At 46.8% G+C, this 23,198-nt stretch overlaps 1 protein-coding gene across 5 annotated transcripts in view; it reads right to left on the bottom strand.

Annotated features, from left to right (window-relative positions):
• The window catches only part of DLG2 (discs large MAGUK scaffold protein 2), a 1,239,761-nt gene that overhangs the window by 237,137 nt on the left and 979,426 nt on the right, over window positions 1-23,198 (bottom strand). Inside the window, exon 1 of one of the 5 annotated variants that reach the window (XM_088479800.1) lies at window positions 12,848-12,937. The exons of the other annotated variants lie outside the window; for them this stretch is intronic. The gene's annotated coding sequence lies outside the window, so the exon portion shown is untranslated. Of the gene's footprint in view, window positions 1-12,847; window positions 12,938-23,198 lie in introns of those variants that run through there. 5 annotated transcript variants of the gene reach the window in all.

Genomic DNA, 23,198 nt, shown 5'->3' with positions numbered 1-23,198 from the left:
TGGAGTGGACATTTGCACAGCTGGAGCTGGAGCTAATGGAATGGAGAGGTGTAACTTTTATACCTTTCCATGTGGAGGGGCGCATGGTCTATCGCCACATGTAATAAAAGTAGATCCAATGTCAGGGGCCTTGTTCAGCCGACGATCGCCCACCCTTATACCAGAGCATGAGCCATTTTCTCTGTGATTTCTGTCTGCAACGCTGGCCGACAGGCAAGTATAATCAATGGGTGGAGGGTGTTCAGTGTGGTAACCCCAGGACAAGTTTGCACCACGCACCTTGCAGGCATTATGGATACCACTGTGTATGGGCGTAACTACCATAGGTGTAAGGGGTGCAGCTGTCATGGGGCCAAATGTTCTGTGGTATAAACCAAGAGTGGAGAGTAGACCCTGCACACTGATGTAAGGTGGGTGGATTATACAGGCACACATAGGCATATTCATCATGGGTGCAGGGTGTGCGGTGAACACGGGCCTCTGGGTCCAGGGGAGCCCTGTACTGCATGCTCTAGGGATGTAGTTATGATACCTACGTAGGGGATGCCGGCTGATGAAGTCCCGGTACCAAAATCCTGACGTGTGACAAAACACAGGCGCCGAAATCCTGACGCCAGTTCAGATGCCGACACCGGAATTCCGACAGCCGCCATCCCGAACATAAGTATAGCGGGACGAGTTAGGTATTAGCCGCGGGGGGAGGTGTTAGGTTTAGGCACCATGGGGGGGTTAGCGTTAGGCTACAGGGGGGGAGGTTAGGGTTAGGCTGCGGGCAGGGGGGTTAGGTTTAGCCATTAGGCACCAGTGGGGGGGTTATGGTTAGGCACTAAGGGGAGAGGGTTAGGTTCAGGCACCACGGAGGAGGGTTAGGTTTAGGCACTAAAGGGGAGGGTTAGGGTTAAGGTCCAGGGGGGGGTTAGATGTAGGGAGAAGGAGGGAGGGTTAGAATAGTTATGGACCCATCGGGATGCTGAGCATTGGGATGCCGCTGTCGGTATTTTGACAGCTGGCATCCCGACTGCCGGGATTTCATACCCAACTTACCTTATGCCGGCTAGCAGGTCTCTCCTTCTCAACTGCACCATCTTGCTAGATACAGAGGAGCTTATTCAGACCCAGTCGTTAGCTCTACGAGCTCGCACCCGGGTCGATGTTGGTCCAGTGCGGGGCTAGCTGTCGATGTTGAGTGACAGCTCGCTCCGTTTGCTGGGCGAGCCGGGGGCGTGCCCGGTCAAACAGAGCAGGAAGCTCCCTGGGGCTTAAGGTTGACCAGACCCTACCTTAGGGTCTCCTCGTAAGCCCCGATGGTCGCGATGGTCTTGACCATCGCGACCATCACCCTTAGCGGTTGTTAGAGCTGTGGGTGTTAACCCACAGCCTAAAGACCGACATGGAGGCGGCTGTTCAGGATGCAAGCGGCCGCCCTGTTTCAGAAAGACCGCTTGCATCCTACGACCGCCTCTGAATGAGGCCCAGAGTGTGTAATGTGGCAGAATATCGTCTATTCTACAGATCTATAACTTACCTGAATGTCCTCCACATCTTTCTGCGTTTGTCATGTGCGCAGGAAAGTAAATATTGTCTGTTATTATTTCGCTCTGTGCGCGGTGGGTGAGTTTGCACACCAGCATGAAGGGTCATTTACTGCTGGCATTCTGATGATGTGATTGGCTAATATGCAGTGTACATGGACAGGCAGGAAATATGAAGCCTGAATGCAATAAGGTGGTCAAATCCTAGTCAAACAAGGCACCAAGACAGCACTCAACCCTCATCACCTGGCATTTAATAGAAGTTTCTAACTTAAAGACAAGATATTGAAGTGTGGAGAAGGGGCCTATTTATCAAAGTTAAAGGAATTACATCAATAGCCATCGTTTTGTTCGATTGTTCGTTTTTTTCATGCAAAGCAGCAGATTAGCGCAGCAGCCAGTGGGCGCATCTTTACGAATTTGGCATTAGCGCCGCAGCCAGTGGGCACACCTTTAGGAATTTGCCATTAGCGCAGCAGCCAGTGGGCGCACCTTTAGGAATTTGCCATTAGCGCAGCAGCCAGTGGGCGCACCCTTAGGAATTTGCCATTAGCGCAGCAGCCAGTGGGCGCACCTTTAGGAATTTGGCATTAGCGCAGCAGCCAGTGGGCGCATCTTCACAAATTTGGCATTAACACAGCAGCCAGTGGGCGCATCTTTACGAATTTGCCATTAGCGCAGCAGCCAGTGGGCGCATCTTTAGGAATTTGCCATTAGCGCAGCAGCCAGTGGGCGCATCTTTAGGAATTTGCCATTAGCGCAGCAGCCAGTGGGCGCACCATTATGAATTTGCCATTAGCGCAGCAGCCAGTGGGCGCACCTTTAGGAATTTGACATTAGCGCAGCAGCCAGTGGGCGCACCTTTAGGAATTTGCCATTAGCGCAGCAGCCAGTGGGCGCACCTTTAGGAATTTGGCATTAGCGCAGCAGCCAGTGGGCGCATCTTCACAAATTTGGCATTAGCGCAGCAGCCAGTGGGCGCATCTTTACGAATTTGCCATTGGCACAGCAGCCAGTGGGCGCATCTTTACGAATTTGCCATTAGCGCAGCAGCCAGTGGGCGCATCTTCATGAATTTGCCATTGGTGCAGCAGCCAGTGGGCGCATCTTCACAAATTTGGCATAAGCGCAGCAGCCAGTGGGCGCATCTTTACGAATGCGGCTTTAGCATAAAGGCGCAGTTGCGCTTCTTGAAAACTCAAAGCCGCGTCGGCGTTAGCGTTCACCTCTGAATTAGGCTCAATATGGTAATCAGGGTGAATCAAAAACATTTCAATCCTCCCTGACACTTTTCTTACCCAGTTTACATCAAGTTCATTGAAGCATTTGGAAACCTCTAAACCGGTGGACGCGCACATAATGTTGCACCACACACGTGACAGGAGAACCCATGGGTGTAAGAAGCAATCAACTGCCCCACAGCTAAATCATGGAGGGGGGCAAGTCCATATGTAAATACATGATAAGGTAAGCGGAGGTATCTAGGGACTGTATTTAATAAGGGGAGGTTATATTAAATAGGGAACACACATGTTGACCTGTAAGAGGTCTATTCATCATCAATTTATACAAAAGCAATTAAAAATGAACATTTTCCCCTGTTTTAGTATAAATGAAATATTGGGCCATTCATTATCCTGCCTACCTTTCAGCCCCGATCTGGCCCACTGTCCCCATACAGTAGTACAGGGGCCTAAATTCATCAATACATTTTCAGAGCTTGACTGCGGGAACATTCGCCATCTTCAGATGGCGGTTGGTCCTGCATCCCCGCTGCTTCCCTATTGGAAGGAGTCCAACACTGATCGTCTCCTTCTGCCGGAAGCCGCGTATCCATGAACCCTAGTTCATGCAATGCCCGGTAGCGCTGATGAGGCAGACTCGGCAGTGCTAATTTACATCTCAGGATCAGCTGTCTCTGCACCGGGGCAATACCGCATTGCTCCAGCGCTCGTGGCTTGCTAGACCCCCCAATAATTAGCATAATGAATAGGCCCCTAAGTGTGAACATAGGGAGAGCACAGAACTGTGTCTAACACATACAATCTCGTATTATATCCATACACTTTGATGTTAGATTGGGTTATTTATTATTAATAATAATTATTTATATGCTGCCACAAAGTGTCCACAGCGCCATGTAACAGAGAAACTCTCCACTATAAGAGTAGCAGAGTCAGTACGATACACAACAACTGAACATACAGATATGTCTTCTCGCCTCTTTGTGGACGAATGGGTAGGTGCGCTGCGTTCGCACACCCGCCACTCCATAGGATTGCATGGTGCAAACACAGCGAGCGGCATGGCACACACAGCAGCGGTTAATCACATGGTGCGATGCCTGGGCACGTTTGCAGTGCGAGTGGTAAAGATGCAAGATAACACATCTGTAGCATTGCGACCGCCACCTTTCTCGCTGGCGCGGTTGCCAAGCAGACTGTGGCACTGTGCCAGGGTCTACTGAGCATGCGCAGGTCTCCAAGAGCATGGCGCACATGCCATATTCCCGGTGACTTCTCTACTGCGCATGTGCAGATCTTCGGGAAAATGGCGTCCATGTCCCGGTGATTTCTGCAGCACTGACGCTGGAGAGGTAAGTATAATATAGGGTGTGCGGTGTGAGCCTATCTGGGCCCATAGGCCCTAGGTGCACCACACACCCTGCACTCACTGTAGACAATCCTATGAGTACATAGCATAAGTGTGATGTAGTTTATACCCTTACAATCGACGCCGGAATCCCGAACCGCGGCTAGAAGACCCGTGCCCGAATCCCGATCGTAAGTATAGCAAGTGCCGTTAGCTGTAAGCCACAGAAGGGGGCGGGGTTTAGGTTTCGGCACCCCGGGGGGGGATAGGCTGCGGGAGGGGGAGTTTAGGCAACCCTTTGGGGTGGGTAGGGTTAGGCACCACTGGGGGAGGGAGTTAGGTACTAAGGGGGGAGGGTTAGGTTTAGGCATTAACCGGGAACGGTAGGGGGGGTTAGCATTCGGGTTCAAAAAGGAGGGTTAGGGTTAAGGGGAGAGGGTTGAGGTACTTACTGTGCCCCTGTTGGGATACCGAGCATTGGGATGCCGCTGTCGGTCTTTTGACAGCCATCATCCGGACTGCCGGTGTCCCATACCCAACCCAGCATAAGTACCACAATTTACAATAACACCATAGATTGGGTAGGAGAGATACAGTAACAGGGGCGAGGGAAAGGCAACTCATTGCGAATATGAGACGAGCAGAAGCATGCAGTGGCGAGTCACAGGTGTATATTAATACAGTACTCAATGATCCTGTACCCAATATATGAGTGCACACTGCACAGTGAACACTTTCAACAGTAACTTATTATGAATTTATTAGCATTGCAAATTTGAGCAAAACTACAGTGAACAAGCAGCAAATTAGCTTGTATCTGTCTACAGTGAAAGCAAACGTCTGATTGATTGCTATGGTTTATTGAAAATGTGAAACTAAATGCAACGTTAGTAAATAACCCCCCGGAGTGACTATACATGACATTGGTTAGAAAAGAGGGAAGAGAGATTCCACCCTTAACGGAGACAAACTTTCAGGCATCTCATAATTATTTTGCACAGAAGAGCATCTCCCTTAGCAACAGGGAAATAATTATGTAGAGTAAATCGCTCTCTGCAGCAAGTGGTCAAAATTGAGCTGTTGGCCATAATATAACCTCATAATGTCAATTTGCAACACTTAATACAGACTCCCTGGGGTGACTTGTATTAATTCAGTTAGCTGGTTGGAACGACATCTCTCAGCGCGTTGCTGCTTAGCAGAAATTTGGAAATGATAATATGTTATTATATGTGATAATATAAGCAGGAATAAAGCGCTGGTGACACCTGTATATTGATCTGCTGAGAATCTCGGAAGTTTTCAGTTTACCGCGTAACGCTACAGTACGTCATGCTTTGTTCTGCTGGGGCTAATTTAAACTAATACCAGTATTTATTGTTTAGGTCACTGGTTCCCAACCAGTGTGTTATGATACTCAAGTTTCACTAGAATGGAAAGGTAGTGGCTAATATAATGGGAAGAAAAACAAAATTAATTTGAATATATGCAATGAGGATAATAAAAGAACAGTTTTACTTGTAAATAAAACAGGGCGGGATGTACTAAGCATCGTATATGTGACGCGGTACATCCCCCCTGTCTTCAGGTACATACCGTGGTTCATTACCGCGGTATGTACCAAGAATATCGCAAAGGACAGCTCTGATAAATTCCTCTGGCGTCCTTCTGTGCTGTGACTGTAGCGAGTTGGGTTAAGTGAAACCTAAGTTTAACAAGAAGATTAGCTGGTAATAAATTGGTTTTGTCCCCACATTACTTTTTTTTTGGTAAGACCATGAAGCAGATGAAGAGTTGATCTCAACTTTGGGCCGTATTCAATTAGCGGCGAAAACTGACATTTTTTCGCCATTGGCGAAAACAGCCATTTTTTGACAAAAAACGGCGATATTTTCACCAAAAAACAGGCAAAAACGCAATTGGCGAAAGAAAACTGGAGAAAAGTTTTCTCCATCCCAGATCAGGCGAAAAAAAAAGCAAAATTCCTATTTTTGGCAAAAAATGTGGGGATTTCTTTCAGAACCCTTTGGACACCCCCCTAATGATACTTTAGCGGCAAAAAAAACACGCAAGTTGCGCACTTTGGCGAAAAATATGTTCAACGTATTGGAGCTGGTATTTCGAAAGACCATAAGGATGCGTCACGTGTTCTAAACATCGCACGTGACTGGCGCAGGCGTTTTTTTAGCGGTTATCAAAAAATGCCTGCGCCAGCCACGTGCGATGTTTAAAAAATTGGAGCATCCTTATGGCCTTCCAAAATACCAGCCCCAATACATTAAACGCAACTTTTGTGGGGGAAAAAAAAAATTGAACCGAAATTTCAGTGGTCGTTTTTCGCCAAACTGCGCAACTTACGATTTTCTTTTCCCACTAAAGTATCATTAGGGGGACTGTTTGGCAAATTTTTTCACCTGCCGTAGGCTCGAGAAAAGTTTTCTCCAGTTTTAAGGCAAAAAACTTCAGTTTTTCGCCGTCGTTGGTGAAATCGCCCGCTAAATCGATCGGATGGACGATTTCGCCAACAATGGCGAATACGGCCGAATTCACCTGTAATTGAATTGCATGTGCATAAGAAATGTGTATATTTGCCAATACTCATAGTTTGATATCTGAGCGCACTATATATATATATATGTATATATATATATATATATATACTTGGTGTTAAAGATCCATCAGGAAACAGGTGTATTTATGCTCCGCACAACTCTGCAGAGCACAAAGTTCCGGTTCTACACTATGAACAGTGGTCAACATACACAGGCTACCCCACTGCAAATGGGCGCACCCAACACTCAGCCTCAGCCCCCATGAGTGCATTTGCCTTGGTTTCCATCTTCAGAGGAGTTCCCAGAATTAGGATTCGGGCACATCCAACACCGTTATACGGGCATCTTATTAAGGAAGAATTAAACCGAAAAATCCAAGTGAAAGCTACGGAGAGTGATTAAAAAATGAGCCTAAAGGTTACACAATAACGCAATTACCTGTCATTTCCTGCACAGCTTTATCCACTATATAGTGAGCTCCATAGAATATTCTATTAATGTACAATACTCTGCAAGTAATCTGACAGTGGCACAAATCACCCACTAGTTTTAAGCGAAGAAATAAAACTTTGATCCCTCGTAACGGAATGGGTATGATATACTGCCGTCAGCGGCAGCCCGACAGGAGCAGAGTGTGACGCAGCGGAAGCCCGACAGCACTGGAAATCCCGATTGTGGATAGGTAAGTATCCACTAACCTAAGCCCCCTAACCCTAACCCTCGTTAGGGGTGCCTAACCCTAACTTCTCCCCCAAGTGCCTACCTAAACCTAAGTCCCCCGGGGGGGTGCCTAACCCTAACCCTCCCTCCCCCTAGCCTAACCCTAACCCTCCCGGGGGGGTGCCCAACCCTAAGTTCCCCCCGGGAGCCCTAAACCTAACCTTCCCCCCCCCGCGCCTGTCCGCTCGCGGCGCCCGGCGTCGGGGAAATGCGGGTGTCTACATCTAGACGCCCGGCATTGCACCCATGCCGGGATAAAACAGTCGGGAAGCCGGCTGCCAGTATATAGGCAGTCGGCTTCCCGATTGCTTCCCCTCGTAACTAGGCCTTAATGCAGGCACCTGCGCTCAAGTCTATAACAAAGTGCCCCCTGTCTTCTCTTCTATTACTCATCAGCTGTCATCGGAATGGAAAGGTCACAGAGAATGCAATGTCCAAGTGTCATCTATATCTAGACCATGAACGTAACACAATACAGTATTGTGGCGGGAATGTCGTCCCAGTGGAGTGTTATCAGTTAGAGAAACAGAGTATTGAGTGTCAATCATGCCAGCGAGAGAGAGAGTAAAAGTGGAAGATTTAAATAAGCAAACTGTTCATATGTGTATGTATATGTATATATGTGTGTATGTGTGTGTATATATGTGTATGTGTGTGTATATATGTGTATGTGTGTGTATATATGTGTGTGTATGTGTATGTATATATGTGTGTAATTGTATATGTGTGTGTATATATATCAGGCTTGCCTACCCTTCTGATTTGGCCAGTAGCATCCCGAATATCAGGTGCCGCTCCGGGCCCCCTGGAAAGGCAGGCAAGCCCCCTGGCAGCCACCGACCCAGCCGGCCCCTCCCGCACTAATGATAGCAACCCCCGCAGCGGGGTGGGGGGCGGTGACACGATTTGCGCTGAATCACCTCATCGTGGCCCCACCCTTTGCCTTGGGGGCGGGTCCACGATGATGCGATCGCCCCCCAAAACTTAGTAATTGCCCGGCCACGCCCCCCGCTGTGCACAGGCATTCAGCTTCCTCCCGGGAGGGGGCTGAATGTTGGCAAGTATGGTATAGATACAGTGCGCATGTGCTACGATGGTGGTGTTGCTCCGGTCCCACTGTGGTCTTATTCGCAGTGTGAATGACACACTGCAGCCCTTTGGGGGCATGGAGGGGGAGCATTTAGGAATACAGGGGCGTGTCGGTGCAGTTTTTGGGGAATGCCGAAAACAGCGACTGAGTCTTCTGACACATATTCCCTGGCCTCGGCAGCTTAGTTGCGGTTGACATTTTGAGCAAGCTTAGGGTTCCTCAGATGTCCGATAGTCCGCGTAATGTTCCCGATGGTGATCCCATGCTGGGTCTTCGGATGCATGTAGCGGATCTGAGAAGCCGGTGGCGGGCATCTTATTTCAAAAGATGACTCCTGCGCCATTTTCTTGACTTCTCAGATCCGCTGCTACCGAAGACAATTAAAAAATGTCTACATTTCAACAAAACTGCTCGGGGCATAACTCAGCGAGTTGTATTCATTGGCCTGTGCAGGCTTTATTTATCTCTGCACATTACTGTAATAATTAATACATGTCCACTTTTGTCCTGTATTGTGTTAAGGGGGCCTATCCATTAGCAGATAAATTGAACGATTGAACGAAATATCGTTCAATTTATCTGCTATGGATAGGCCCTGAACGATGACAGATGCGCACTCCCGCGGCCGATAAAATTGAATCTTTCGTCTCTCCAACATGTTGGTTAATTATCGCATATGGCTGCCAGATATTAGTAATATCGTGCAGTTTATATGCGGTAAACGACAAACGACAAACGACAAAAGATATTAGCAGCAGCTACAGAGCGCTGCAGAGAAAATAAATCCACTCCAAGAATGAAGTCATGCGATATCATTCATCTTTCGTCTTTTGCAAAAATCTGTCATGTACATGATAGATATCTTTCAGCACAGACACCGGAATTCTCAATAGATATCTTTTGTCTTTCATCGCTCAGAAATACATCTGCTAATGGATAGGCCCCTTAAGTCAGACTACTAAGCGTTACAGTTGCTACACTAGGATGTGCCTATCATGAGGCCATTGTCTCAGGCAGTAAGTTTTGAGAAGTTCAAAAAAGCAGGAACTGTATCTTACATTTTTATTGTACAAATGTTAATTTACAATGTAATAGTACTGTACAGCTACTAGTCCTGCAAATACACAATAATTGTCTATTACGGAATCGGTATGAAATACCGCGGTTCAAATCCTGACAGGTAAGTATTTTGACTATTACTAACCCTATTCTCCCCTCTAACCCTAACCCTCCCTTAGGGGTGCCTAACCCTAACCTCCCCCCCATGTGGCTAACCCTAACCCCGCCTGTAAGTGCCTAACCCTAACACCCCCTTCCCTGCATCCTAAACCTGTCTCCAGGGGGGGTGCCTAACCCTAACCTCTCCCCGGGGTACATGACCTTAACCCCCCCCCCCTTACCTAGCCTACCCCTCCCAGGGGGGTGCCTAACCCTAAGTCCCCCCGGGAAGCCCTTTACCAAACCTTCCCCCCTGCGGCCGCCGGGCTCCCGGCGTAGGTAAAATGACAGGTGTTGGGATTTCGACGCCTGTCATTAGACCCCTGCCGGGATTAGACAGTTGGGAAGCCGGTGGTCGGCATTTCGACCGTCGGCTTCCTCACTAATTTGCAGAACAGTGGCTGCCGCTGTCAGCACAATAGCTAGTTACCATGCCAGCACAGTATTTGTGTAATAACTGGCTTAGCACTTCCAGTCAATCACAGACAGGGGAAAAAAGAGGAACTATTTCCTAAGGTAAGCAGGCATTGGCAGTGAGTGTGGGGTTGGCTCAGCGCCCAAGGGGTACCCAGAGCAGGAAAGTAGTTTCCACCGGCCCTATCTGCGACATACATAGCAACAGTATCAATTATTTTCTAGCAAAGCGAGTGTGGCCTACTGGATTGATATCATATCAAAATTTGGGGCACGGTAGGGCACACTGGGGTATACCGTAAGGATGACATCTGTTGGAATGCAGAGACATAGGGCCTGATTCAGAGCTGAACGCTCTGACCAGAGCGCTCGCTCTGAATCAGGGCCCTCCTACCTTTTTTTGGAGCGTCCTCATGGACGCTTGCATAGCTGTGGGTTACCACCCACAGCTATAGCGAGCGTCCATGATGATGGTCGCGATGGTCTTGACCAACGCGACCATCGGGCTTGCGACGGAGACCCTGCGGTAGGGTCTCGCTGCCGCAAGCCCTGGAGTGATTTTGGCTCTATCAGAGCCAAACTCACTCCCACTGACATCACTAGTGATGTCAGTGGGGGCGGCTTGAGACGGTAGGTGTTCCCATGGGAACGCCTCCGTCTGGCAGGCACGCCCCCGGCACGCCCACCAAAGGGGGCGTGCTGTCAATCAACATCGACAGCACGCCCCCTTTGGTGCGAGACCCGGAGCGATGGTGAGCCCGTCGCTCGCCGGGTCTCGCGCATGCGCACGACGGAGCTCCCTCCGTCGTGCGCATGCGCAGTGGGGAACATCGACCCGCTTGCGAGCGTCCTGCCGCTCGCGAGCGGGTCTGAATGACCCCCATAGAATGTAGTCTCCTACAGGCAGCAAGGACATACCTACATATCAATACGTGTGAATGGTTACACCAGAGGTTCCCAAACAGTCCATGTTTTTAGGATATCCCTCCTTGAGCACAGGTTACTTAATATCTCAGTCAATTTGATCTAACAGTCTGGATTCAAGCATGGATATCCTTAAAACTTGGACTGCAATAGCGAAGTTTGGGAACCTGTGGGTAGTCAGTAACAATAGTAGAAGAAAAGTGTAACTATTGCAGTTGTGTAATTATCTGAATGTATAGTATACTCTGCACCTATTTTCTATGCACGCCTTAATATAGCCAAAAATAGAATTCAATTAATAAGCAGAAAATGGAACCGGCAAAGCAAAACCTACTGTAACCTACACAACAACCCTGGGAAACGTGCATGATGAATTCCTGCTGGTTTTCTGCCACTGCATCCATCACATATTTCAGGATAATTCGCACGACCTCCTACACTGGATTAACAAAAGAGCCGGCACGCAGCAGACAATTAAGTGACATCTCTTGTCTCTCGGGAGCAGCAGACCTTGGTAAACACTTTCTCTAAGCTCCTAAACTGAAGCCAAAGACTGATTATTATTACTGAAGAAAAATAACAACAGGTGACAATCTGCACAGCCCTAATACTATGTACATGTGCAGGGGGGGGGAATAATCTGTTATCTCGCTGCTTTTGTGCCATCCTGATTATATTTGCCATGCTTTATCAGACGTGTCAGTCAGTGGGAAACGCCGCTGAGGGCAGGAATCACAGAATTTCTTCAAATATCTGAAATATCTGAGACTGAGTTCCTTTGTTCCCCTGCAAACACAAGCCATCTACAGGACATGTGCTAAGGCTCACCGGGCTGCACAGGAGATAGGAGTATATGCATAGGTTATTGTGTAGCCATAAAGTGGGAGCATGCATGGAATAAGGGTTGTGGGCAGCTAACTTGTGGAAGCCCCCCACAAAAAAAAAAAGATCAGTCAGATATAGTGATGTTATTATGTTATTAAAAAGTATAATGTGTAAATACCCCCAGCGCCACAAATGTGTCAATCACACTGTAGTGGGTTTACAGTACGTTATGCCACACAGAGACCCCAGATCACATTATGCCACACAGAGACCCCAGATCACATTATGCCACACAGAGACCCCAAATCACATTATGCCACACAGAGACCCCAGATCACATTATGCCACACAGAGACCCCAGATCACATTATGCCACACAGAGATCCCAGATCACATTATGCCATACAGAGACCCCAGATCACATTATGCCACACAGAGACCCCAGATCACATTATGCCACACAGAGACCCCAGATCACATTATGCCACACAGAGACCCCAGATCACATTATGCCACAGTGTGCCCCCCACGCTGGTAATGTAGCTATGTGTAGGGGCCACCAATTGTATGGGGGCCACAGCTGCCCTGTTGTTAAACAGGCTTTGTGTGGAGAGAGAGAGACAGAGACACAGAGAGAGAGAGAGAGAGAGAGAGAAAGAGAGAGAGAGAGAGAGAAGATACATCAATTTGGTAAAGACAAGTGAATAATAAACTGCAATCTGTCTAAAGAGTTTGACAAAGGGATATTGCAAACATGAAATATTAAGTGAGACGTTTCTCCTCCGTCAAAGACATCCAGCTTCTTATAATACAGCAATAAGGTTTGGTCAATTCTGGCAGCACTTAAAGGCTCACAATGTCACAGGCACTTCCGCACAGAGTGCCCTAAGAAGTGCGAGACAGCCCCACGTTTCCAATCACAGCAATAATTACCCAGAGATAGATAATATAACAATAGCACTGCTCGTGCCTCCACTCACCGGAGGGGAAATGACTCCGGCAAAGCTCCCACTAAGCACAGCTTTGTGCACAGCTTACAGCAGGAGGCTCTGCTCCCTTGTTCCATTCGCCTTCATCGCTATTCCAAGAAGGAGTATTCATGAGCTGAAACTGATGAATTATACACTAGATGCTCCCAGACTCCTGTATTTTACATCATGGGGGGTGGTCCTGCAGCATGCACAGTGTACACACACACACACACACACACGCTGCCGTGATAGATGTGTCCCCTTATATCTCACCCGTCCCCTGATAAACACATCAGGGCAGGAGGCACTGACAGTAACTGCTCCTTAGGATGCCCAGCGTAACATGCTCTCACCTCCAGCTCCATGTACGGCAGCGGGCACTGGTCAATGGAAGCACATTGTCTGCTGGGCAACCTGTCTGATGCTATATACAATCTGTCTCTATATCTTCTATCTATCTATCTCATATTTATCTATCTATCTATCTCATATCTATCTCATATCTATCTATCTAGCTATCTATCTATCTATCTCATATTTATCTATATATATATATATCTATCTCATATCAATCTACCTATCTATCTATCTATCTATCTATCTATCTATCTATCTATCTATCTATCTATCTATCTATCTCTTATCTATCTTTTATCTATCTATCTATCTCAAATTGATCAATCTATCTCACATCTATCTAATATCTATCTCATATCTATTTATCTAATATATGTCTATCTCATATCTATCTATCTATCTTTCTATCTATCTATCATATCCAATGCTATTTCTCAGCAGGAACTCAATTTCTGAACCTCTCATTAACTATAACGCAATGTCCTGGGCCAAAACCCCAGTAGCCCCACCCACAGTTCCTGAACCTATTTTTCCAGAAAAATAGCCCTGATCATATCTAATATCTAACTGTCTATATATCTAATATCTATCTATCTAACTAATATATCTCTCTCATATCTATCTAAAATATCTCTCTCATATCTATCTAATATTTATCTCTCATATCTATCTATCTACCGTATATACTCGAGTATAAACCGACCCAAATATAAGCCGAGGTACCTACTTTTACCCAAACAAACTGGGAAAACTTATTGACTCGAGTATAAGCCTAGTGTGGGAAATGGCAGCAGCTGGTAGTGCCCCCAGTAGTAATTCCCCCTGGTTGTGCCCCCAGTAGTAATCCCTCCTGGTAGTGCACCCAGTGGTAATCCCTCCTTTCAGTGCCTCCAGTGGTAATCCCCCCCCTTTTAGTGCCCCCAGTAGTAATCCCCCCTGGTAGTACCCCAGTGGTAATCACCCCTTATAGTGCCCCCTGTAGTAATCCCCCCCTGGTAGTGCCCCCTGTAGTAATCCCCCCCTGGTAGTTCCCCCAGTGGTAATCCCCCCTTTTAGTGCCCCCTGTAGTAATCGCCCCGTTTGTGCCCCCTGTAGTAATCCCCCCTGGTAGTGCCCCCTGTAGTCCCCCCCCAGTAGAGAGAGACGTGATAAGAATAAAAAAAAAAAATCACTTACCTGAACTCCCGCTCCTGGTTCCGCCGCTGTCCGCTCCTCCTGCCGCTTTGCATGGGAGAGACGTCGTCATGACGACGTGTCTCCCATTACCCACTGCGGGAGCCGGAAGATGGCTCCCGCAGTGGGAGTAGCAGCAGCCGCTGAGAGTCTGACAGACTCTCAGCGGCTGCTGATTACACCAAACACACAGCTGCCGGCTCCGGCGGCTGTGTGTTTGTGCTGTGTAGCGCTGACCGAACTCCGTCTGGTCAGCGCTACACTTCACTCGAGTATAAACTGAGGGGGTACTTTTTCAGCACAAAAAATGTGCTGAAAAAGTCGGCTTATACTCGAGTATATACGGTATCTATCTAATATCTCTCTCTCGTATCTATCTATCTATCTATCTCCTATCTCTATCTATCTCATATTGATCTATGTATCTCGCATACTGTATATCTAATATCTATTTATCTAATATTTCTATATCTCTCTGTCTATCTATTTTATTATTAACAGTTTCTTATATATCTATCCATTTATATATCTATCTCTCTCATATCCAGGCTTGGACTGGGCTGCCGGGGAATCCGGGAATTCCCCGGTGGGCCCCACTATGTTGTGACCATGCCCCTTTCTGTGAGGGGGCAGGGCTTAGCGGACCGCGAACGGGGGTATACACTGCCGGGTTAACAACAATGCAGCAGGAGCACCACTGCTCCAGACTGCTGTGCCCTGCCAATTCAGCCCCCGGCAGTCCTAAGTCTCACCCATGGCCAATTAAGCCCCGCCCACTGGCGGGAGGCCAAAGCTCCTACCAATTATCCCCCCACAGTCTTCCATCTGCAAACGAGCTGGCAGCTGGAGACTGCAGTTGGCTCTAAAATTATGAAAAAAATATGGACATGGGTCATACCGAGCAGAGAAATACCAGAATACCACGTACATCCCCAAAGGTAACTGTAATATCTGATGCTGCTCTGCCTGCTCTGTGTGACATTTCCCTGGAGCTGTATGTATGTTTTAGTGTATATATATAATATATATATATATATATATACAGTCAGGTGCATAAATATTGGGACATTGACAGAATTTTCATATTTTGGCCTCTATTCACCACCACAATGGCTTTAAATCTGAAAGTCTGCAGTTAAAGCACATCTTGTTTGTTTCATTTCAAAGCCATTGTGGTGGTGAATAGAGGCCAAAATATGAAAATTCTGTCAATGTCCCAATATTTATGCACCTGACTGTGTATATATATATATATATATATATATATATCTATCTATATATCTATCTCTCTCTCTCTCTCTATATATATACATATATATATATAATGTGTATACAGTGTCTTGCATACCCTTTGGCTTTTTACCTTTTTTGTTACATTACAACCTGTAATTTATTTATTTTTTGCGATGGATCTGCACAAAATAGTCTAATTTGGTGAAGTGAAATTAGAAAAATATATATAAAAAAGAATCTTTATACATAAAATTAAAAAAATTGGCATGTGCATTATAATCACCCCCTTTGCTATGAAGCCCCTTAAAAGTTCTGGTGCAACAATTACCTTCAGAAGTCACATAATTAGTGAAATGAAGCCCACCTGTGTGACATCTAAGTGTCACATGATCTGTCAGTATAAACACACCTTTTCTGAAAGGCCCCAGAGGCTGCAACACCACTAAGCAAGAGGCATCACACCATGAAGACCAAGGAGCTCTCCAAACAAATCAGGGACAAAGTTGCTGAGAAGTACAATTCTGAGTTGGGTTATAAAAAAAAAATATCCATGTCTTTGATGATGCCCTGGAGCACCATCAAATCCATCATCATCAAATGGAAAGAACATGGTACCACAGCAAACTTGCCAAGAGAGGGCCACCCACCAAAACTCACAGACCGGGCAAGGAGGGCATTAATCAGAGAGGCAGCACAGAGACCAAAGGTAACCCTGAAGGAGCTGCAGAGTTCCCCAGCAGAGACTGGTGTATCTGTGCATGTGACCACAATAAGCCGTACACTCCATAGAGCTGGGCTTTATGGAAGAGTGGCCAGAAAAAAGCCATTACTTAGTGATAAAAATAAGAAGTCACGATTTGAGTTTGCCAAAAGGCATGTGGGCGACTCCCCAAATGTATGGAGGAAGGTGCTCTGGTCAGATGAGACTAAAATTTAACTTTTCGGCCACCAAGGAAAACGCTATGTCTGGCGCAAACCCAACACATCCCATCACCCCAAGGACACCATCCCCACAGTGAAACATGGTGGTGGCAGCATCATGCTGTGGGGATGTTTTTCAGCAGCAGGGACTGGGAAACTGATATGAGTTGAGGGAAATATGGGTGGTGCTAGATACAGGGATACTCTTGAGCAAAACCTGTTTCAGTTTGTCTGTGATTTGAGACTGGGACGGAGGTTCACCTTCCAGCAGGACAATGACCCGAAGCATACTGCTAAAGCAACACTCAATTGGTTTAAGGGGAAACATTTAAATGTGTTGGAATGGCCTAGTCAAAGCCCAGATCTCAATCCAAATGAAAATCTGTGGTCAGACTTGAAGTTTGCTGTTCACAAGCGGAAACCATCCAACATGAAGGAGCTGGAGCAGTTTTGCCTTGTGGAATGGGCAAAAATCCCAGGGGCAAGATGTGGCAAGTTCAAAGAGACTTATCCAAAGCGACTTGCAGCTGTAATTGCCGCAAAAGGTGGCTCGACAAAGTACTGACTTTAGGGGGGTGAATAGTTATGCACGCTGAAGTTTTCTGTTATGTTGTCCTAAATGTTGTTTTGATTCACAATATTAAAAAAAACACAACTTCACAGTTGTAGGCATGTTCTGTGAATATAACTGTCTATATATATATATATATTGGTTGCTATGGGCAACATCTCCATTTCTAAAAACGGCCACTTTAGTAAATATAGTCACATATTAGACATACTGTCACTGAAAGTGTACCGGAGATGTTAGCTGTGACTTTAACGGCAAAGGAATTGGTTTTACACACCTACAAAGTCGCTGATGATGCACAACGCAACTTGGCTTTCATCTGAAGCCTTTTTTACATATATTCAGACTTAGTCATACACAGATGTACAAATGTTGTACATCAATGTAGTTTTGTCGCTTCTAGAATCGTAAGTGTAGAGACGCCATAATGTGCACTTGGACGTGTGTTTCTCTTGCTTTCATTCAATACTGTTTTTGCATTTCCACCGCTGTACATTAGCTGGAATATTACACATTACTGCTGTCATACTGTTTGCAGAATTGCTACTACTGCTACTTTGTTTCTAATATACCTTTTATTGTCTGCACCACTTTACTGTAGACCTGTACTACTATGCACATAACTTATTGCCGTAACTAAGTGCTGATGAGCACATACCGCTCTGTGGGAAAGGAGGGTGCTATAGGTGAGGACCAGTTGCTCATTCCATTTTACTCTGTAACATTAAAATAGTGCTGGTGGGACACAATTTTCAGCAGTGGGTAAATGGTTGGGGAGGGTATTCTCAGCGCTGCTCTGCATAGCCTCGTATTTCCATACCCAACCCTAAGGCACACACGCTGTACCACCTACAGGCTCCAAAATAATGGGAGGTATTACGTTAATACTAATAATAATGTTGGTAGTGGAGTGGTACAGTACAAGGGATAAGTGATTACTAATAATGTTGGTAGTGGAGTGATTCAGTACAGGGGATAGGTGAGGAGTACTAGAAATGTTGGTTGTGGAGTGGTACAGTACAGGGGAGAGGTGAGGAGTACTAATAATGTTGGTAGTAGAGTGATTCAGTACAGGGGATAGGTGAGGAGTACTAATAATGTTGGTAGTAGAGTGATTCAGTACAGGGGATAGGTGAGGAGTACTAAAAGTGTTGGTTGTGGAGTGGTATAGTATGGGGGATAGGTGAGGAGTACTAATAATGTTGGTAGTAGAGTGATACAGTACGGGGGATAGGTGAGGAGTACTAGAAATGTTGGTTGTGGAGTGGTACAGTACAGGGGAGAGGTGAGGAGTACTAGTAATGTTGGCAGCAGAGTGGTATAGTACAGAGGATGCACCACCTATGGGCTCCCAAATGTTGGGAGGTATTAGGTTAATTATAAAACTAATCATGTTGGTAGTGGAGTGGTACAATACAGAGGATAGGTGAGCAGTACTTATTATGTTGTTAGTGGAGTGGTTCAGTACAGAGGATAGGTGAGCAGTACTTATTATGTTGGTAGTGGAGTGGTACAATACAGAGGATAGGTGAGCAGTACTTATTATGTTGGTAGTGGAGTGGTACAATACAGAGGATAGGTGAGCAGTACTTATTATGTTGTTAGTGGAGTGGTTCAGTACAGAGGATAGGTGAGGAGTACTAATAATGGGCCTGATTCAGACCCACTCGCGAGCGGCTGTCTGCTCGCAAGTGGGTCGATGTTCTGCACTGAGCATGCGCACGACGGAGGGAGCTCCGTCGTGCGCATGCGCCAGACGCGACGAGCGAAGGATTTTCCTTCGCTCGTAGTGTCTCTTCAAAGGGGGCGTGCTGTCGATGTTGACTGACAGCACGCCCCCTTTGGTGGGCGTGCCGGGGGCGTGCCTCCCTGACGGGGGCGTTCCCACGGGAACGCCTCCCGTCAGAAGCCGGCCCACTGACATCACTAGTGATGTCAGTGGGAGTGATTTTGGCTCTGATAGAGCCAAAATCACTCCGAGCCTTGTGGTTGAAAAACTCAACCACAGGCTTTTGTACGCAGTTTCGATGGTTGCGATGGTCAAGACCATCGCGCCCATCAAACTGCACGCTCGTATAGCCTGTGGGTGGTGACCCACAGCTATACGAGCGTCCAGGAGGACGCTCCATTTTCATGGAGGGCGGCCCTCATTCAGAGCGTGCGCTCTGCTCAGAGCGTACGGCTCTGAATGAGGGCCAATGTTGGTAGTGGAGTTGTACAGTTCTGAAGATAGGTGAGGAGTACTAATAACGTTGGTAGTGGAGTGGTACAGTACAGGAGATAGGTGAGGAGTACTTGTAATCTTAGTAGTGGAGTGATACAGTACGGGGGGTAGGTGAGCAGTACTAATAATGTTGGTAGTGGAGTGATAAAGTACAGGGAATATGTGAGGAGTCCTAATAATGTTGGTAGTGGAGTGGTGCAGTACGGGGGATAGGTGAGGAGTCCTAATAATGTTGGTAGTGGAGTGGTGCAGTATGGGGGATAGGTGAGGAGTACTATAAATGTTGGTAGCGGAGTGATACAGTACAGGGGATAGGTGAGGAGTACTAATAATGTTGGTAGTGGAGTGGTACAGTACGCGGGATAGGTGAGGAGTATGAATAATGTTGGTAGTAATGTGATACAGTACAGTGGACAGGTGAGGAGTACTAGTAATGTTGGTAGCAGAGTGGTACAGTACAGGGGATAGGTGAGGAGTGCTAATAATGTTGGTAGTGGAGTGGTACAGTCCAGGGGATATGTAGAAAATACTCATAATGTTGGCAGCATGTGGCACAGTACAAAGGATGCACCACCTACGGGCTCCCAAATGTTGGGAGGTATTAGGTTAATTATAATACTAATAATGTTGGTAGTGGAGTGGTACAGTATAGGGGATAGGTGAGCAGTACTAATAATGTTGGTAGTGGAGTGATACAGTACGGGGGATAGGTAAGGAGTACAAATAATGTTGGTTGTGGAGTGGTACAGTACAGGGGATAGGTCGTTGGTACAGTACGGGGGATAGGTGAGGAGTACGAATAATGTTGGTAGTGGAGTGGTACAGTACAGGGAATAGGTGAGGAGTACTAATAATGTTGGCAGTGGAGTGGTACAGTACAGAGGATAGGTGAGGAGTACTATTAATGTTAGTTGTGGAGTGGTACAGTACAGGAGATGGAGTACTTATATTGTAGGCAATGAAGTGGTAAAATACAGCGGATAGGTGAGAAGCACTAATGATGTTGTCAGTGGAGTACTACAGTACAGGGGGTAGGTGAGGAGTATTAATGCCTACTCTTCTGGGTGGCTATCCAGGTCACCCAGAAAAGTGGGCAAGACCTCCTGGAGGCCGCCTGCTGCCATTCAGGTCTGCTTGATGATGAGACTTGCGGGGAATCGTGTCATAGTAGCCCCGTGCTCCACTTTACAATGCCAGCATTGTATAGTGGAGCGCGGGGCCATGATAACGTGAGCACGGCATCACACTTCCCACATCGGTCAAATGACGGCGCCACAAACCCACCTCCCAGCATCGCTGACTTGGCTGCGTCCTCCCAGAGGAGGCAGACAAACAGTTGGCAACTACGCTATAGGTTCCATATCCTAATTGAATATTGATGCTACAGTACATAACTCACAGAGTTCATCACTAATCATCTCAATCTATGGCTCCCGATAATCATTCATAGGTATTTTGCTCCCAGCAAAGGAGGCTAAAGATAATAGCACTAAAGTAATAGACCTGGTTCATTACTCCAATGTGAATACAGGCCACTCTGCTTTCGGCAATTGATAAAAGGCCTTCTATAGAATTTATTGGCAATCCCTAAAATGGTGGAGCACCTGGGTTTGGGTCCGGTAAGTCATTCCAGAATTCTTTCCCTCTACAGCTCGGGTGTCAAGTTCGCAGTCCTCCAGCTGCAGTGGAACTACACATCCCAGCAGGCACTGCTACTGTTTTGCTTTTAGGGCATGCTAAAACTGCAGTAAGGCATGCTGGGATATGTAGTTCCAAAACAGCTCGAGAGCCGCGTGTTTGACACCCCTTCTCTACAGCCAGGATCACAGTGAACGTTGCCTTGTCTGGTTAATATAAATTAATGGTTCCAGTACCTGTCCCCTCTAATATTCATCCTATGTATGATGAGAACAATTTTAAATTGGCGCGATTTGCCGATTGTCTTCTTGCCACCATCTCAAATCCCATGATTTGTGTCCCCAGCTTCCACTTAACAAAATTTCACAAATTTGTCCAGTTGTTTAATTTTAAAATTAAATATTCTAAGTCTGTGGCCATAAACCTACTGTAGGCACCCCTGGTTGTACTATAGATGGCCGTAAGCTTGCTTTGCCATAGGCATGGCACATCTCCCATCTTCAATATCCGTGGGTGGTGCTGACTACTGTAGACATACTGGGGACCTCTCTAAAGCTAATTATAATTTTCCCTTATTAAAATGAAATCAGAGCTAATTAGATGGCGAGACATTAAAGTTTCATGGTTTGGCAGGGTGAGCATAATAATAATTCTGCCAAAAATCCTGTATCTCTGACAAACCCTTCCCATTTATGTACCTGCCAAATGCTTTACGTAACTCTATGTGATAATTAGGGACCATGCCTGGGGCAGACAGACAGCCAGAGTCAGTATGGATATTTTATTCAGATGTAACGCTCAGGGAGACCTTCAACTTCCAGCTTTATTAATTATTAACATGCAGTACACTTTCAAAGGATATTATTATGATTGAGCAATGGGGTAAGGTGGGTAGGGTGGGTTATCATATGTCTCTGGGGGTAGGGCAGGTTATACTGTGTCCATGGACCGGGCCAAGAGGGGGGAAGTTGTTGCACATCCCTTTTTCTAAGCTTGTGTATGCCCATGGAGAATACATACGAATTACCGCCAGACACAAGTCCGGCGGTTCAAATCCCCACAGCGGCAGACCGACACGGCTGAAAATACAGATCGTCCCCAGGTAAGTATTAACTAACCTAACCCCCCCTAACCCTAACCCTTCTTAGGGGTGCCTAACCCTAACCTTCGCCCCAGTGCCTAACCCTAATCCCCCCTCTAAGTGCCTAAACCTAACCTCCCTTCCCCGCTGCCTAAACCTAAGTTCCTTGGGGAGGTGCCTAACCGTAAGTCCCCCCCAGGGGTGCCTAACCCTAACCTTCTGTCCCCCTAGCCATAATTCTAGGTGCCTAACCCTAAGTCCCCACCAGGAGCCCTAACCCTAACCCACCCAACCCCAACGGCTGTCCGCGGTGGCGCCCGGCATCACTTCGATCAGGATGCCGGGCGCCGGTCTCCTGGGGTCGGTAAAATGACCAGCGTCTACATCTAGACGCCGGTCATTTCACCCTCGCCGGGATATGACAGTCGGGAAGCCGGCTGTCGGTATAATGTCAGCCGGCTTCTTGATTGCATACCGCCCAGGGTGCTACAATTCTGTTATCTGTTGTCACCTGGGCCGGCCCTGGCCATAGCCAACCTAGGTACTTGCCTAGGGTGATCTAGCTCTAAAGGGTGGCAATTAGGGTCGGACTGAACAGAGGGTTCTACACTACGGCCTTTGCCCACCATGTAGAGATATGCATCCTCACTCCACTCACTCTCTACGACTTTTATTAGTCAGTCAGTATGGTGGCAGAGGGGGATCATAGAAGACAGAAGAGGAGGCAGAAGGCAGACAGAAGACGATGGGTCAAGCCAGAAGTCTCAAAGATGCTTAAGCCATGGCAGCAATGGGACTTTTGCAAAATGACTTATACTGACCCGTTGCTGTTCAGGTGAAGTCCAGCGAGAGTGAAGTAGCTGGCAGAATAGTCAAGCCAGCGCCGAAAAGGCAAGAAAGGTTCCGGCGCTTGGAAAGCTGCATAGTGACGCTGACCACTGTAGGAAAACACCAGCATAAAGGGTACCCCTCTGCCTGCCAAGGTCAGCAGAGCAGGTAAGTTCCCAGTGGTACACCCTTGCCACTCACAGATAAGTGATAGTGGATAATTTTCCTTAATAAAAAAAATCAGCATGCCTAATATTTTTGTCTCATTTGTTTCTCTTTATCTACTTTTAGGACTTGTGTGAAAATCTGAGGTAGTTTTAGGCCTAATTTCAGC

Source organism: Taudactylus pleione, unplaced genomic scaffold (assembly GCF_031769625.1).
Source record: "Taudactylus pleione unplaced genomic scaffold, aTauple2 ptg000245l, whole genome shotgun sequence".
Lineage (NCBI taxonomy): Eukaryota > Metazoa > Chordata > Amphibia > Anura > Myobatrachidae > Taudactylus > Taudactylus pleione.
Note: the sequence above shows the minus strand (reverse complement) of the source record. Positions and strands in the feature narration are given on the sequence as shown.